At 45.9% G+C, this 14,163-nt stretch overlaps 1 long non-coding RNA gene across 2 annotated transcripts in view; it reads left to right on the top strand.

Annotated features, from left to right (window-relative positions):
* The window catches only part of LOC140471537 (uncharacterized), a 49,649-nt gene that overhangs the window by 22,236 nt on the left and 13,250 nt on the right, over positions 1 to 14,163 (top strand). For both annotated transcript variants that reach the window (XR_011957075.1, XR_011957074.1), the window contains exons 5-6: positions 8,184 to 8,756; positions 13,654 to 13,760. This is a non-coding gene — a long non-coding RNA (uncharacterized lncRNA). The remainder of the gene's footprint in view (positions 1 to 8,183; positions 8,757 to 13,653; positions 13,761 to 14,163) is intronic.

The raw sequence follows: 14,163 nt of genomic DNA, 5'->3' as shown, positions 1-14,163 counted from the left end.
CAATGACCCTTTGTCAGAACTGATGTTCCTGAGAAACAATGTTGGTTTATATGCAGAAGGTAGGGTTTAAGGTGTAAATGATAGGTGGTGATAGATTCCAAAGAACGTGATGGGAGCAGTTGGACAAATGAGTGCATAACGATCTGGCTGGGGGAGGGTGAATAGCTGTTTATGGAGACTGTTAGTGACTAACCATAGGTAGTGTGTAATTGCAGGCGATGTAATAACAGGGCCTGGTCTATGGGATGGGGGCTAGGACACTAGTACGTAGGAGGCTTAGGACTTAAAATTATGGAATCCAATATTGAGGCCAGAGGGCTGAAGGGTCCCCAGGTACAAGATGAGGTGATGTTCTTCCAGCTTGTGTTAAAGTGTGGCGCTGGATGTGCACAGCAGGTCAGGTAGTATGCAAGGAGCAGGCGAGTTGACATATTGGGCCTAAGCACTTCTTCAGGAATGTGAGGGTGGGGAAGAGGACAGATAATAGGATGGGTGTGTAGGGCTGGTGGGAAGGTCGTTGGGAAGGCAATAGGGAAATGCAGGTGGAGGTAATGGTGAGAGGGTGGAGTGGATATTTGGGAAGGAAGATGGACAGATGGGACAGTTTGAGGGCGGTGAAAAGTTGGAGGGTTGGATCTGAGATAAGGTCGGGGAGAGGAGATGAGTAAATGTTGACAAGTTGTTGAAGGGTCGCTCCATCCCACCTATTATTTACTCTTTTACCCCTATCTCCTGCAGTCCAAAGACGTGTAGGTTAGGTGAATTGACCAAGCTAAATTTCCCGTCGTGTTCAGGGATGTGTAGGTGAGGTGCGTTGTTCAGGAGAAATTTAGAGTAACAGAGTAGCGGAATGGGTCTGGGTGGGATACTCTTCGGAGTGTCAGTGTGGATTTGTTGGACCGAATGGCCTGTTTCCACACTGTAGGGAGTCTAATTTTCCCAGCTGCCATCGGTTCTGAGGAAGGGTTACTGGACCCGGAATGGCCCTTGTTGTGTGCAGGAGCCGGAAACTGGGAAGGGGGATTGGCAGCGGAAACCGGGAGAAAATGATTCAGTTTAGACTGGGAGGTTTTATTTACACGTCTGTACAGGATGTTAGTCCTGAATTAGAAACTCTTGGTCCCATGTTTACAGCAAATGGGAAAACGGTTGTGGGCCTCAGTCAGTGATAGGTCCTGGGTTATGGCCGCCATTTTTACTGGGGGCACGGTACAGCAAGGTGCATGGACATGTCCTCTTCCTGGGTGGGGGAGGGGTGATTTGAAAGAGGAGCATTTACACATCAGACACATACCGGAGAAATATTTGTCTTTCCAATTCATCCTGCACTGGCTGAGATTTGTTTTGTGAATTCTCTTTATGGGATATTAAATGAGAATAATTGAGGACGGGATTTCAAAAAAGCAGATTTCTGCACTCAGCGGAGTCATCAGGCTCTGAATATCATGAGCATTTTACTGTGGAAGGAGAAAGGGTTGTCTGTTCTGTCTCTGGTAAAATATCTTCAATACTTTTGTAAAGCAAAATGCAGAAAGATGTTCACATTTGTGGTTGAATCCCCCATGGGCGATTTGGCCTGAGTGGGAGCACAGAATTATCTAAATTATACCTAGTCTCTTTGCAGGAACTGTCAGATTTAGTCCCAATCACTCACTTCATGATGTTAACCTGTAAACTCCTAATTTTCAACTCCCTGCAAAATTCTCATTAAAATTCTTTGTGAACTCAAATTCCAGCACATTTTCAGGTGGAATGTTCCAGGTTCTGACAACTGTCTGTTCATCCAGAAATTGCTGAGGTCCATGTTGACGCTGGGGTTACAAAGGGCTGAGCTGAAAGATGAGATGCAGTTCCTGAGCTCCCATTGCGATGCATAGGGACAGGACAGGATGCTGAGGGCAGTGTAGGTGTGAGCAGACAATGAAAATGACAGGGCTGCACTGAGTGTTGCTTGACTTAATGAGTGCGTTTTGGAGTTGGGTGTAAACAGAGGGAGGTGAGACAGGGAGAAGTTGAAGCTGAAACTCTGGTTTAGTTCAGGCCATTGAGAAATTCACATGGTCCCAATGGGAACAGCCAATTTGTAAGTGATATCTGCAGAGTATTTGTTAAGTTTTTGAAATATGATGTATGAGCTTAAATAAAGATCGGGGCTTTTGATGTATAATGGAAATGTTTGAAGTGAAGGAAGGTTGAAAGTTCTTTTAAATTCTCTTAATGGGAGTAATTAGCTGAATCTAGAGAGACGTTGTGACAGGAGCCCTCAGACCTGTGGTGTGCTCCTCTTGTACAATGTGGGAAATAAGGGATACTTTCAGTGTCCCTGATGGCTATGTGTGCAGGAAGTGGGCCCACCTACAGCTGCTGGGAAACTGCTTTTCAGACCTGGAGTTATGAGTGGACTCATTGTGGAGTCATCTGAGAATATTATGGACAGCACGTTTAGTGAGTTTGTCACACTGTAGGTGAGGGTTACACAGGCAGAAAGAGAATGGGTGACCATCAAACCAAATAAAAGGCTCAGGAAGGCAGTGCAGGAATCCCCAGTGATCATCCACTTCTCAAAAAGATACTGAATCCTGCTTGGGATTCTGTTGGGGGTGAATGCGTGGAGTGGCTTCTCGGGAAATCAGCAACAGCCAGGTTCATGATACCACAGATAGCTCTGCTGTACAGAACCGGAGGAAAGACAGTGGCAGGGCTATAGTGACAGGGGATTCAATGGTCAGGGGTACAGGCTGGCACTTCTGTGGCCACAGACATGAATCCAGGATGGTATGTTACCTCCCTGGTGCCAGGATCCGCGATTATCATGGAGCAGCTGGAGGGTAAAGTCAGTGGTTGTGGAACACACCGATACCAATGACATCACTTAACAAAGGGATGAGATCCTGAAAGCTGGATATAGGGAGATCAGGGATACAGTAAAATGTAGCTCCTGAAATAAAATAATGTCAGACTTACTCACAGTGCCATGTGCTCGTGAGAGCAGGAATAAGAGGACAGATCAGTTGGACGTGTGACTGGCGAAATGTTGGACCAGAGAAGGGTTTAGATTCTTCCGGCACTGGGACCGTTTCTGGGTGGGTCCTGTACCAGCCTGACCGGTTACCCCTGGGCAAGCTCGGAGAAATCTCCTGGTGGAGTGTTTTGCCAGTCCCATTGGTGTCGTTTTAACGAGTCTAACAGGGGGATGGGAACTAAAGTGTAGGCTTAGATGGGTCAGATTCAGGACAGGGAATGGGAGGTAGAAGATTAGTGATGTAGTCAGCAGCTCAGAAAGCCAAAGGAAAGGAGGATGAAATGAAGATTGAGTCCCTCTTCATCCATCAGTCCTGACATCCCAGGAATTATAGTCAGCAAAATATGGAGCTGTACAGCTCTCTGACTCGAAGTGCTTGAGCAAAATGGGGGAAATCCACAATAAAAATAAAAAGTGCTGGAGATCCTCAGCAGGTCGGGCAGCATCCGAAATGGTGACAGATGCAGGAAACATTGCAGCCTTGAAGAAGTGTTGAGATGATCACACCAGGCACTACAATATCGGTTACACGCTGAGTGCCAGAACGTGGGACGAGAATTAATAGGTGCTTGATGACCAGCATGAATAAGATGGGGCTGGAAAGGTGACGTTTCAGGTCAAGACTATTCATCAGGGCTGACAAAGGGTTCCGACCCAAAACATCAACCATCCTGCTCCTGTGATGCAGCCTGACCTGCTGCACTTCCCCAGATCCACATTGTATAAACTCTGACTTCCAGCATCTGCAGCCCATAACTATCTCCACATCCCAGGACTCAGGCTGGTGACCCTACTTTACTGTCTCAATAACCAGGAGAGCCTTCCTTGCGAAAGGGGAACAAAGGTATACACTGTACTTCAGGTGTGGTCTCACCAAGGCCCTTCCAGAAAGGGATCCCTGCTCCTGTACACGAATCCTCTCACTGGGAAGGTCACCCATCATTTACATTCTCCACTGCTTCCCACTCCTGCCTACTTCCGAAAAAGAGGGAATCGCAGAGAAACATGGAATCAAATGAGGTCAGAGTCTCTGGTATAAAACTGTTGAACACAATGTCCCCATCTTCTACATACTGGCCACCAAGCGCACATGCCTGGTGTGATAATCTAACCACTTCTTCAAGGCTGCAATGTTTCCTGCATCTGTCAGCGTTTCAGATGCTGCCAGACCTGCTAAGGATTTCCAGCACTTTCTGTTTTCACTGCTGTAGAGTACTGAAAGGGGGGATTTGCAGTTGAGAAATTCAAATTGAACTTCATGTTCAGTTTTGATAGTTACTTGATCCGTGCTGATCTGAATATCATTGGCCTTTTCATCTGGATGGAAAGGTGGTGCATTCTGTCCGTGGGCGAATATTTCAAATCTCAGTGTGATTGGGGAAAAAAGTACTGAGACAGTGAAGTCTATGTTAGCGTGGGGATTGTGGAGAGAGATTTCATTGGTTCTTGAAAGTCTAAAAAATCATGGCACATTTCCCTGGAAGAGGTAAGCCATAGATTGGTTTTGTATGAGGGCAATTAACCATGAAACCAGAAAGACAAAAGAATACCTGCATCATGGAAAAAGCTATGAAAATGGGATTGTTGTAACGGGGTAAGTTATTGATCATTGATTGTAATCCATTGGCGTTGTCATGTCTGTTCCAGCGCCATGGGGAAACACTGGAAAAGTGATGAACGCAATGTTATTAAACTATTATTATTCAGTTATTAAACTGAAAAAGGTGCAGAAGAAATTTACAAGGGTGATGCCAGGGCTCAGGGATCTGAGTTACAGGGAGAGGTTGGACAAGTGAGGGCTTTTTTGTTTAGAGCAGAGGAAACCAAGGGGGAATATTTTATAGAAGTGTATAAGATCATGCGAGGCGTGGGTAAGGTGAATGCACTCAGTCTTTTTCCCAAGGAACCAAGGACTGGAGGGCATCAGTTTAAGGTTAGAGGAGAAAGAATAAAAGGGAAGCTAAGGGGCAACTGTTTTATACAGAGGGTGGTACGCATATGGAATGAGCTGCCAGTGGAAGTGGTTGAGGCGGGTACACTAACAACATGTAAAAACATGGACAAATACATGGATAGCAAAGTTTCAGAGGAAGGTGGGCCAAGTGCAGGGAAATGGGGTTAGCATGGATGGGCATTCTGATCGGCATGGGCCATTTTGGGCCAAAGGGCCTGTCTCTGCTGTAGGATGCAGTAAGTAAGTGCATTTGCTATTTGTCCCCCTAACTCTGTTGGTATCCTGGGATGTATTCCATCAGGGCAATGAGACTTGTGTACCTTTAACTCCATTAGCTTGCCCAGCTCTAACTCTTTCACGATAATGGTTATTATCTAGGTCCTCACCTTCCTCAGTTTCCTTATCAATTACTGGCATGTTCTTCGTATCCTCCATTGTGAAGACTGACTGCTGTGTACTCATCTTCCTGAACCCTGCTGGATAGGAATTACAAGGCACAGAACTCTGAGAGGTCTTCTTTGAGTATTTATTGATGAGACGTGGTCGTTACCTGGGTATTTTACGTGCAAAACGCCTTTAGGCAGCATCAGGTCCGATGTACGGCTCCCATTCTTCTTCCTTTGTGATTTGTGACTTTACATAGAGACTGTCTCTCAGGATTATCTCCATGGCAACAACAGTTAAAAATTCTAGTTCAGTTCAACTCTGTGGTTAAACCACACACCACTCCACCCCATCCCCCCACACCCCCCGTGGCTCCCTCAAGTACCTGACAGGCGCTTCAGTTTCAGTGGGGCTGTCTGTCAGGATTCTGATGTGGAGGAGCCGGAGTTGGGGTGGGGTGGGCAAAGTTAAAAACCACACAACACCAGGTTATAGTCCGACAGGTTTATTTGGAAGTACAAGTTTTTGGGGTGTGCTGTGATTTTTAATTTGATCAGGATTATCTCTCTGGTAACTGTTAAATGCTTCAACAATTACAGAGGCCATATGTTCCCCAAACAATAGGTTTCCCTCTAACAGTGTAAACTGCTATTCTGGCCCTGGGCATAGCTACTCATCACTATTTATACCCAATCCCATTAAGCTTTCAGTTGACCTTTGAAGTTTTTCTAATCTCCTAATTTCTCCTTGGTTTTGCCAATTTGTATGCCTTCTATTTCAATTTGATAGACTCCCTTATTTCCTTAGACACCCCCGGCAGATTACTCCTTTTCCGACAGTCCTTCCTTTTCACTGATATATACTTTTGCTGAGCACTTCGAAAAATTACTTTGATATTCCTCCACTATCTGTAAACTATCTCACCGTAAAGTCTTTGCTCCCAGTCTACATTACCAACTCCTGCCTCGTCCTATTGTAGTCTTCTTTGTTTAAGCACAGGATCTTAGTACTGGATTTAATCTACCCGCTTTCCATCTGTGTTCTAAATTCAACCAGATATATCACGCGTCTTTTGTTAGATTACGAGGTGAGGCGATGTTTCCTGGGTGTTTTGGTTTTCATTATCAGTGACCTTGGCTTTGTAATAAATTGCAGAATAGATATTCACAAAACAGTATTCTGGACAGTGTGAATGTACCACACAGTCTATAACCATAAATCACTGTTACCCCTCAGTTTAAAATTGCAAAATCATTATCTTCTACACACTTCCTCACTATCTCAGTTTTGAATACTATTCCACTTGACTATCCGACATTTTCCGAAAATCTCCTTTGGTGAAGTTGGTGAGTTTTGATTCCGCTTTCCAGTTATTACCGTAAGAAGATAAGCCCTGGGCACAGGAGAGGCAATGCAGCCCTTCGAATCAACTCCACCATTTAATACCATGATGATTGAGCTCACCTCGGTCTCAGCTGGATTTTCCCGCCTTCTCTCTGTCTCTCTCACCCTTCAGCTCATTGCAAATTAAAAATCTGTAACTGTCCATTAAATTTGCTCATTGTCTTGGCATCCACTGCGTATTGAATAGGGAATTCCACAGATTCACAACACATCGAGATAGGTACATTCTTCTTCATGAGAATAGAATAGAATCCCTACAGTGCAGAAGCAGGGTATTCATCCATCGAGTCCACACCAATCCTATAATGAGCATCCCATTCAGAGTCACCCATTCCCAGTATTTCCCATGGTTAATGGCTTAACCTGCACATGCATGGACACTGTGGTTTAGCATGGCAAATCCACCTAACCTGCACATCTTTGGACTTTGGGAAGAAACTGGAACACCGAACAAAACCATGCAGCCACTGGGAGAACGTGTAAACTCTACACAGTCACCTAAGGGTTGAATCAAACCAGGATCTCTGAAGCTGTGAGGCTGAGGTGCGAGTCACTGAGCCACCTCTGCCTAAAACTGCTTCCCCGTATTGACCCCTCCACCCTGCAATTGACTGAATCTATATTCCTTACGTCAGAAATTGGGATGTCTAACCAGATGTCTCAGTAAAACCCAGTGACAAGCCATATGTCCTTGTCTGTCTGAATGGGGATCCTATACATAACACCCTTCCACCCCACACATTTCATTCACTTTCCAGAGACAGGCCTCCAGTGACTTCATGGGGACTGAAACTCCCACAATCCCTGAGGCAGGGACAATACATGTGTGGGGAAACCCGGCACTGTACATGTGCAGAATGTTGGCAGGTTTTGGAGCACGTGTTTTGGGGTAATTAGGGGAAAGTATTTCACACTGTGATTGGCTAGAGGAGGAACGTATCTGCTTGTAGTATTGATCAGTTGGGGGGTCAGAGTGTCACTACACCCTCGTGGGACCACTCTCCATCCCCAGTTCATTGTAATGCTGGGAATAAACTAATGGGAAACAAGGAAGAATCTGACTCATTCTCCCAGACTTAAGGTTCCTCTTCTGTCCAGGATGTGCCACCTCCCTTTCTGTTTCTGTCTGTTTCATTCTGTTCTTATATTATTGTCTTGCAACAACTGAAGGGAAAGGAAGTGAACCCAGAAAGGGTGCAGAGTCTAACCAGGGACAGGAAGTGATGGCATGGATCTGTTTATCAGTAACTCCATGAGAATGGGGAGGGTGTTCATTAGGGGCAGCAGAGTCAGAATGGTAGGAGAGAGTAAGTGGACTGGAGGGTTACAGCTTCGGGGGAAGAAAGGGGAAAAAGATATTCCAGAGAAACTAGAATAGTCTGTTCTGAATTTCTAATCTGTGCATATTCCTTTACACAGGGTGCGAGACGGTGAAGATTTGCAGACTGAAATCTCAAAATCATGTGCAGATTGTGATTAAGTTGACCAGTATTTGAAGAACCAAAGATGGAGAATCACTGGACCAATATCCTGCAACACTCTCCCTCCCAGCATTGTCGGTCTATCTGCGCCAAATGGACCGTGAATGGTTCAAGACAGCAGCTCACGACCATCTTCTCAATGGTACCTAGAGATGGGGAATAAATGCTGGCTGAGCAAGTGATGACCATATCCTGGAAATGGGTTCTATCTCTAATTGCTGAAACCCAGTTGATGTTACTGCAGGATGATGAGGGACGCTGAGTGTGTCCTCCAGGAAGCAGCACCATCACATTACCCCTGCCTACACCCAGCAATAACACAGCAACATCACTGGTATATAAGGCAGTGAAGCCCAAGGAGGACTGAAATATAGTTCTTCGTGGTAAAGTCATGAAAGGGGATTGGAACAGAGCAGGAACAGGAGACTGATCTGGATGGTCAGCTGTTTCCCATTGAATGGTGGAGCCAGATTCAAAGGTCGAATGGCCTTCTCCTGCTGCTATCTCCCAGGTACGCATATAGCCAATGGCCCCAGGTAGGAAGAAGTAGTCAGGGCAGGGATTCTGCAGGAGATTGCACTTCCACATCTGTTTTCAGTGAGGGATAGTTTGATGGATTTTATTTAACATTTGTCTTTAACGCCAGGTTTGTGAATTTGTTTTTTTTTAAAAGTACAAGTTTATTCCATAATAAATAAAACTTAAAGAATCGAAACTATCTGCATATAACAGTTTTTAAAATTTCAAATGCCCTTTAAACAAAATCCTGCCTACTCCCGGACCCCATCACTTTTCAGTTACTCAAACTCCAGGGAAATATTCCTTCCTCTCTGGTTTGATTTAACTACTTTCAGTTCTTGTTCTGTGAGCTGTAAAGCATTTTTCTCCCATTTCTCTTACCCAGAAGTGTTATCTCACACAGCTGAGCAACTTTCCCACCATCAACATCATTATTCCATTATTTTGCTTTTTGTTAACATATAATCACCATCAGTAGCACACCAGTGTCGTCAGTTGAATATTTACAAACAAAACCCATTATGGGCAAAGCAAACCATTACAAGTGACAGAGTGGGAAGGGACTAAATCAATGTAGAGTTGGGGGTGAGGGGGTGGCGGTGGCGGTGGAGATAATGCACTGTATCCCCTGCGGTGCCCACCTCTATCTAATGGCATAGAGAGCATTGATACACTCCACATGCTCCTCCTCCAAGGAGACCCTGAGAATATTCTTTATCCTCAATCATAGAATATAATCCCTACAGTGTGGAAGGAGAGCATTGGCCCATCAAACCCCACCGACCATTCGAAGAACATCCCGCCCAGAGCACTCCATCCCTGTAACAGTGTATTTCCCATGGCTGATCCACTTAGTCTGCAAATTCTGAACACTGTGGACAATTTATGACGACCGATCCACCTAACCTGCATATCTTTGAATTGTGGGAGAAAACCAGCGCACATGGAGGGGACCCACACTATTATGGGGAGAATGTGGATACCCCACATAGGCCGTTGACCAAGGCTGGACTCTAACCTTTTACCTGGTGCTGTGAGACAGCAGTGCTATGATCACAATTTAAATCAATACAGATGAACCCTGCTCCTTGTCACATTGCTGTTTGTGGTGACCTACTGCCCAGAGAGACACCCAGAGGTTCAGAAAGTGGCAATATAAATTCAGTCAACTCCAGCCCAGTTAATGTGGTTAACAACAACATCAATACTCCAGCAGTGTCATCATGTACAAGGTCCACTCCTGACTCTGATGGACAGTAACATCAGAATCAGAGTCCTGCAGTCCACACGGAGCAGGGGGATGACCACTTCCCTGTGAGCACTCACTGGGCCCTCAGTCGTGTTGAGTCTCAGCAAATCCCTTGTCACACAGAGAGGGAAACAGCTCCTACCCAGTGTGAACCTGCTGGTGTCTCAGGGAGTCAGGATGAATCACAGAATCCCGTCTCACACACTGACCATCTGAATGGCCTCTCCCCCTGTGTGGGCTCACTGGGGTCTCAGCAAGTGGTCCATTTGAGTGAATCTCTCCCCACATTGGGAGCAAGTGAATGGTCATTCTCCAGATTGAGCTCGCTGGTGTTTCAGCAGATCAGAGGACTGAGTGAATCCTTTCCCACACATGGAGCAGGTGAAGGATCTAAATCCATTGTGCCCGCTCTGGTGCCTCAGCAGATTGTAAGATCGAGTAAATCCCTTCCCATACGTGAGGCAGGTGAACAGCCTCTCCCCAGTGTGACTGTGTCAGTGAGTGTCCCACTGGGAAGGGTAAGTAAATTTCTTCCCACAGTCCCCACATTTACACAGCTTCGCCCTGGTCCCGTTACATTGGTGTCTTCCCAGATCACATGACCAGTTAAATATTCGACCAGCTGCCTAACATGGGAATGATTTCTCTGAGCTAGGAATGCTGCTTTCCCTTTTATATTACTGATAAGGACCAGGACCTGCAGAATTGGACGACTCTGCAGTTGATGTGATGTTAAAGCTGAGTTTTCCATCTGTGAACTCTCTCTGTCTGTGAAACAAGTTTTTCCCTATCATTACTACAACTGCCAACACCAGCTCTCCCTTCAGCTCTCCTGAATGTCTAAATTTTAACTAATGTAAAGGCCTCAGTAATGTGCTTTTCTCTCACTTGTTTCTGAAAGTAAATTGGAGCCATTTTGAATAAATTTATACACTTTTACCAGCAGAACTCATGCCTACTCTGTCATTTACGATTTGTAACCTCTGGGAAATTTGTTACCATCTTTGATGACCGTTATAATGCTCTGACCACTTCTCTGGAGCCAGGATAAGTCAATTCTAACAATTACCAATAGATTGTATCCAAACAGAATGTCCCCACAACAGTAGGCACTCTGACACTCAGTGCCCATCATTTAAGTTCTTTTTCTAAAGCCCCTCATGTGTCTGGCAAGCTGGCAATACAATTGAAGATATTTTATACAGTAACCTTTCAGTCTCAATTGCCAGTTCCAGTCCTTGAAGCAGCCAGTAACACACCATAGCGACTTGAATTCTAACAGCAGCATTGCCTTGGCAGAAGACATTGAGGAGAATGAAGCTGTCTTCTCTGGACTATCTAAACATGAAACACTTCAAATGAACAAAAATCTTAAAGAGATCAATATGGTAGACACAGCACGGAAGTGTGCCCTGGCCGGTGTGTCTGGAATGAAATCAGCACTAACTGTGGTATCTTTACCCAGTATCCCCTTTAGCTGCATAAATGTTTAAGATTTATTTGCTGCTCTAATTCCACTCTCTTGATCAGTCCCATTTGTAACTTCTGTAATGTTGGCAGCCGTGCAAATTGATAACATTTGATTCAATCCATCCCAAAACCTCTCTGTATTTGTGTCTCACTTTTGTTCACTGAGACCCTCATTCAATCTGACCTCTTTACAAACCCTGCCCTGATTTTCCTTCGAGGGCTCAGAATGAAATGTTCACAGAATTGTAAATGCTGAAAGGAGGCTGCTTCACTCATCAGCTCTCCAAAAGTAAGAGGGCTGAGAGGTAAATAAGAGGGGTGTGTGGGGTTGGTGGGATGGGAACTCGGAAGGCAATAGGTCGATGTAGATGGGAGGTAATGATGAGAGGTTGGAGTGGATAATTGGGAAGGAAGATGGACAGGTGGGACAGTTCAAGAGGCCAGTGTCGAGTTGGAGGGTTGGATCGGAGATAAGGTGGGGGGAGGGGAGGTGAGCAAACCTTGATGCCGTGTGGTTGAAGGATCCCAAGGTGGAAGATCAGGTGTTATTCCTCCAGACGTCGGGTGGCTGGGATTTGGCGATGGAGGCAGTCCAGAACCTGCATGTCCTTGGTGGAGTGGGAGAGGGCGTTGAAGTGGTCGGCCACAGGGTGGTGGAGTTGTTTGGTGCATGTGTTCCAGAAATGTTCTCTGAATCAAGTTGGCGTTCTGATTCCCCAATGTAGAGGAGACCACATTGAGAGCAAAGGATAAAATAGGTGAGGTATCTGGACGTGCAGGGAAATCTCTGCTGGATGTGGGAGAATCCTTTGGAGCCGTGGATTGACGTTGAGGTGAAGGTGTGGGCACAGGTTTTACACCTCTTGAACTGGCAAGCAAAGGTGCTGGGAGTGGAGGGTGGAGGGTGGGTTGGTGGGGAGCATGGATCTAATGAGGGAGTCGCAGAGGAAATGGCCTTTGTGGAATGCTGAAAGGAGTGGGAAGAGAAATATATCTCTGGTGCGGTCTGATCGAAGGTGGTGGAACTGTCAGAGGATGATGTGTTGTATCTGGGTGGAAGGTGAGGACTGGGGGGTTCTATCCTTGTTGCGTTGGAGGTGTGGGGTTCAAGAGTAGAGGTGCAGGAAGTGGAGGAACTACACTGGAGAGCATTGTTGACCACATGGGAGGGGAAATTGTGAATCCTTGAAAGAGGAGGCAATTTGGTATGTTTTTGGAGGGTTCTGCCAGCTTGCATCAAGTTTCACTGGAACACTGCAGTAAGCTTGAGATAGAGATGTTGGCCAGGGAACAGGCTCGTGTGTTAAAGTGGCAGGCAACTGGAAGCTCAGGGTCTGTTTTTGCAGCAGAACGTAGATCATCAGCCACCATTTCCACCACCTCCACTGAGATGCTGCCAGACACAGGTTCCTGTCCCCTCCATTAACAGCTGTGCACCCTTCCAGCAAGATCATTATCCACTCTTTTGTCTGTCCACATGTTCCTGTCTCTCTTTGCACTCCATCTCAACCTATTATTTACTCTTTATCCCCTATCTCCTGCAGTCCAAAGATATGCAGGTTCGGTAAATTGGCCCAGCTACATTTCCCGGAGTGTTCTGGGATGCATAGTTTAAGTGCATTAGTCAGGGGAAATGTAGAGTAATAGGGTCGTGGAATGGGTTTGGGTGGGATAATCATCGGAGGGTGGGTGTGAGCTTGTTGGGCTGATGGCCCTGTTTCCACACGGGAGCTGGGAAAATTCAGAATTCCTACAATCGGATCTAAGGACGGGTCACAGGTACCAGAATGACCCTTGGTGTGTGAAGGAGGTGGAAACGGGAAAGGGGAAGTGTCGGCGGAAATCGAATGAAATGTATCAGTTTAGACTGGGAGAGGTTTAATTACACTCTGTACAGGTCGCTAGTCCTGAATTAGAAACTCCTGCTCCCACGTTTGCAGCAAATGGGAAAATGTCTGTGGCCCTCCGGCAATGATCGGTCCTGGGTTATGGCCACCATCTTTATTGGGGGCAAGGTACAGCGAGGCGCATGGACATGTCCTCTTCCTAGGTGGGGGCGGGGCGATTTGAAGAGGAGCATTTACACATCAGACACATACCAGGGAAATATTTGTCTTTGATATTCATCTTGCACTGACTGTGACCTTTGTCTTGTGATTTTTTTTATCAGATATTAATTGAGAATAATTGAGACCGGGATCTCAAAAGCAGGTTTCTACAGTCAGTGGAGTCATCAGGATCTGGATATCATTGGCATTTCACTGTGGAACGAGAAAGGTTTGTCTGTTCTGTCTGTCGAAAAGTAGCTCATATTTTTAGGTAAAAACAATGTCCTGTGGCCCAACACTTAAACTCCCCTCCCACTCAGCCGAGGACATGGAGGTCCTTGGCCTCCTTCACCGCTGCTCCCTCACCACCCGACGCCTGGAGGAAGAACGCCTCATCTTCCGCCTTTCAACACTTCAACCCCAGGGCATCAATGTAGACTTCACCAGTTTCCTCATTCCCCCTTCCCCCACCTCACCCCAGTTCCAAACTTCCAGCTCAGCACTGTCCCATGACTTGTCCTACCTGCCTATCTTCCTTTCCACCTATCCACTCCACCCTCCTCTCTGACCTTCATCATCACCCCACTCACCTATTGTACTCTTTCCTACGTTTTCTTCCTCTCATTTATCTC

This window comes from Chiloscyllium punctatum, unplaced genomic scaffold, assembly GCF_047496795.1.
Source record: "Chiloscyllium punctatum isolate Juve2018m unplaced genomic scaffold, sChiPun1.3 scaffold_101, whole genome shotgun sequence".
Lineage (NCBI taxonomy): Eukaryota > Metazoa > Chordata > Chondrichthyes > Orectolobiformes > Hemiscylliidae > Chiloscyllium > Chiloscyllium punctatum.
Note: the sequence above shows the minus strand (reverse complement) of the source record. Positions and strands in the feature narration are given on the sequence as shown.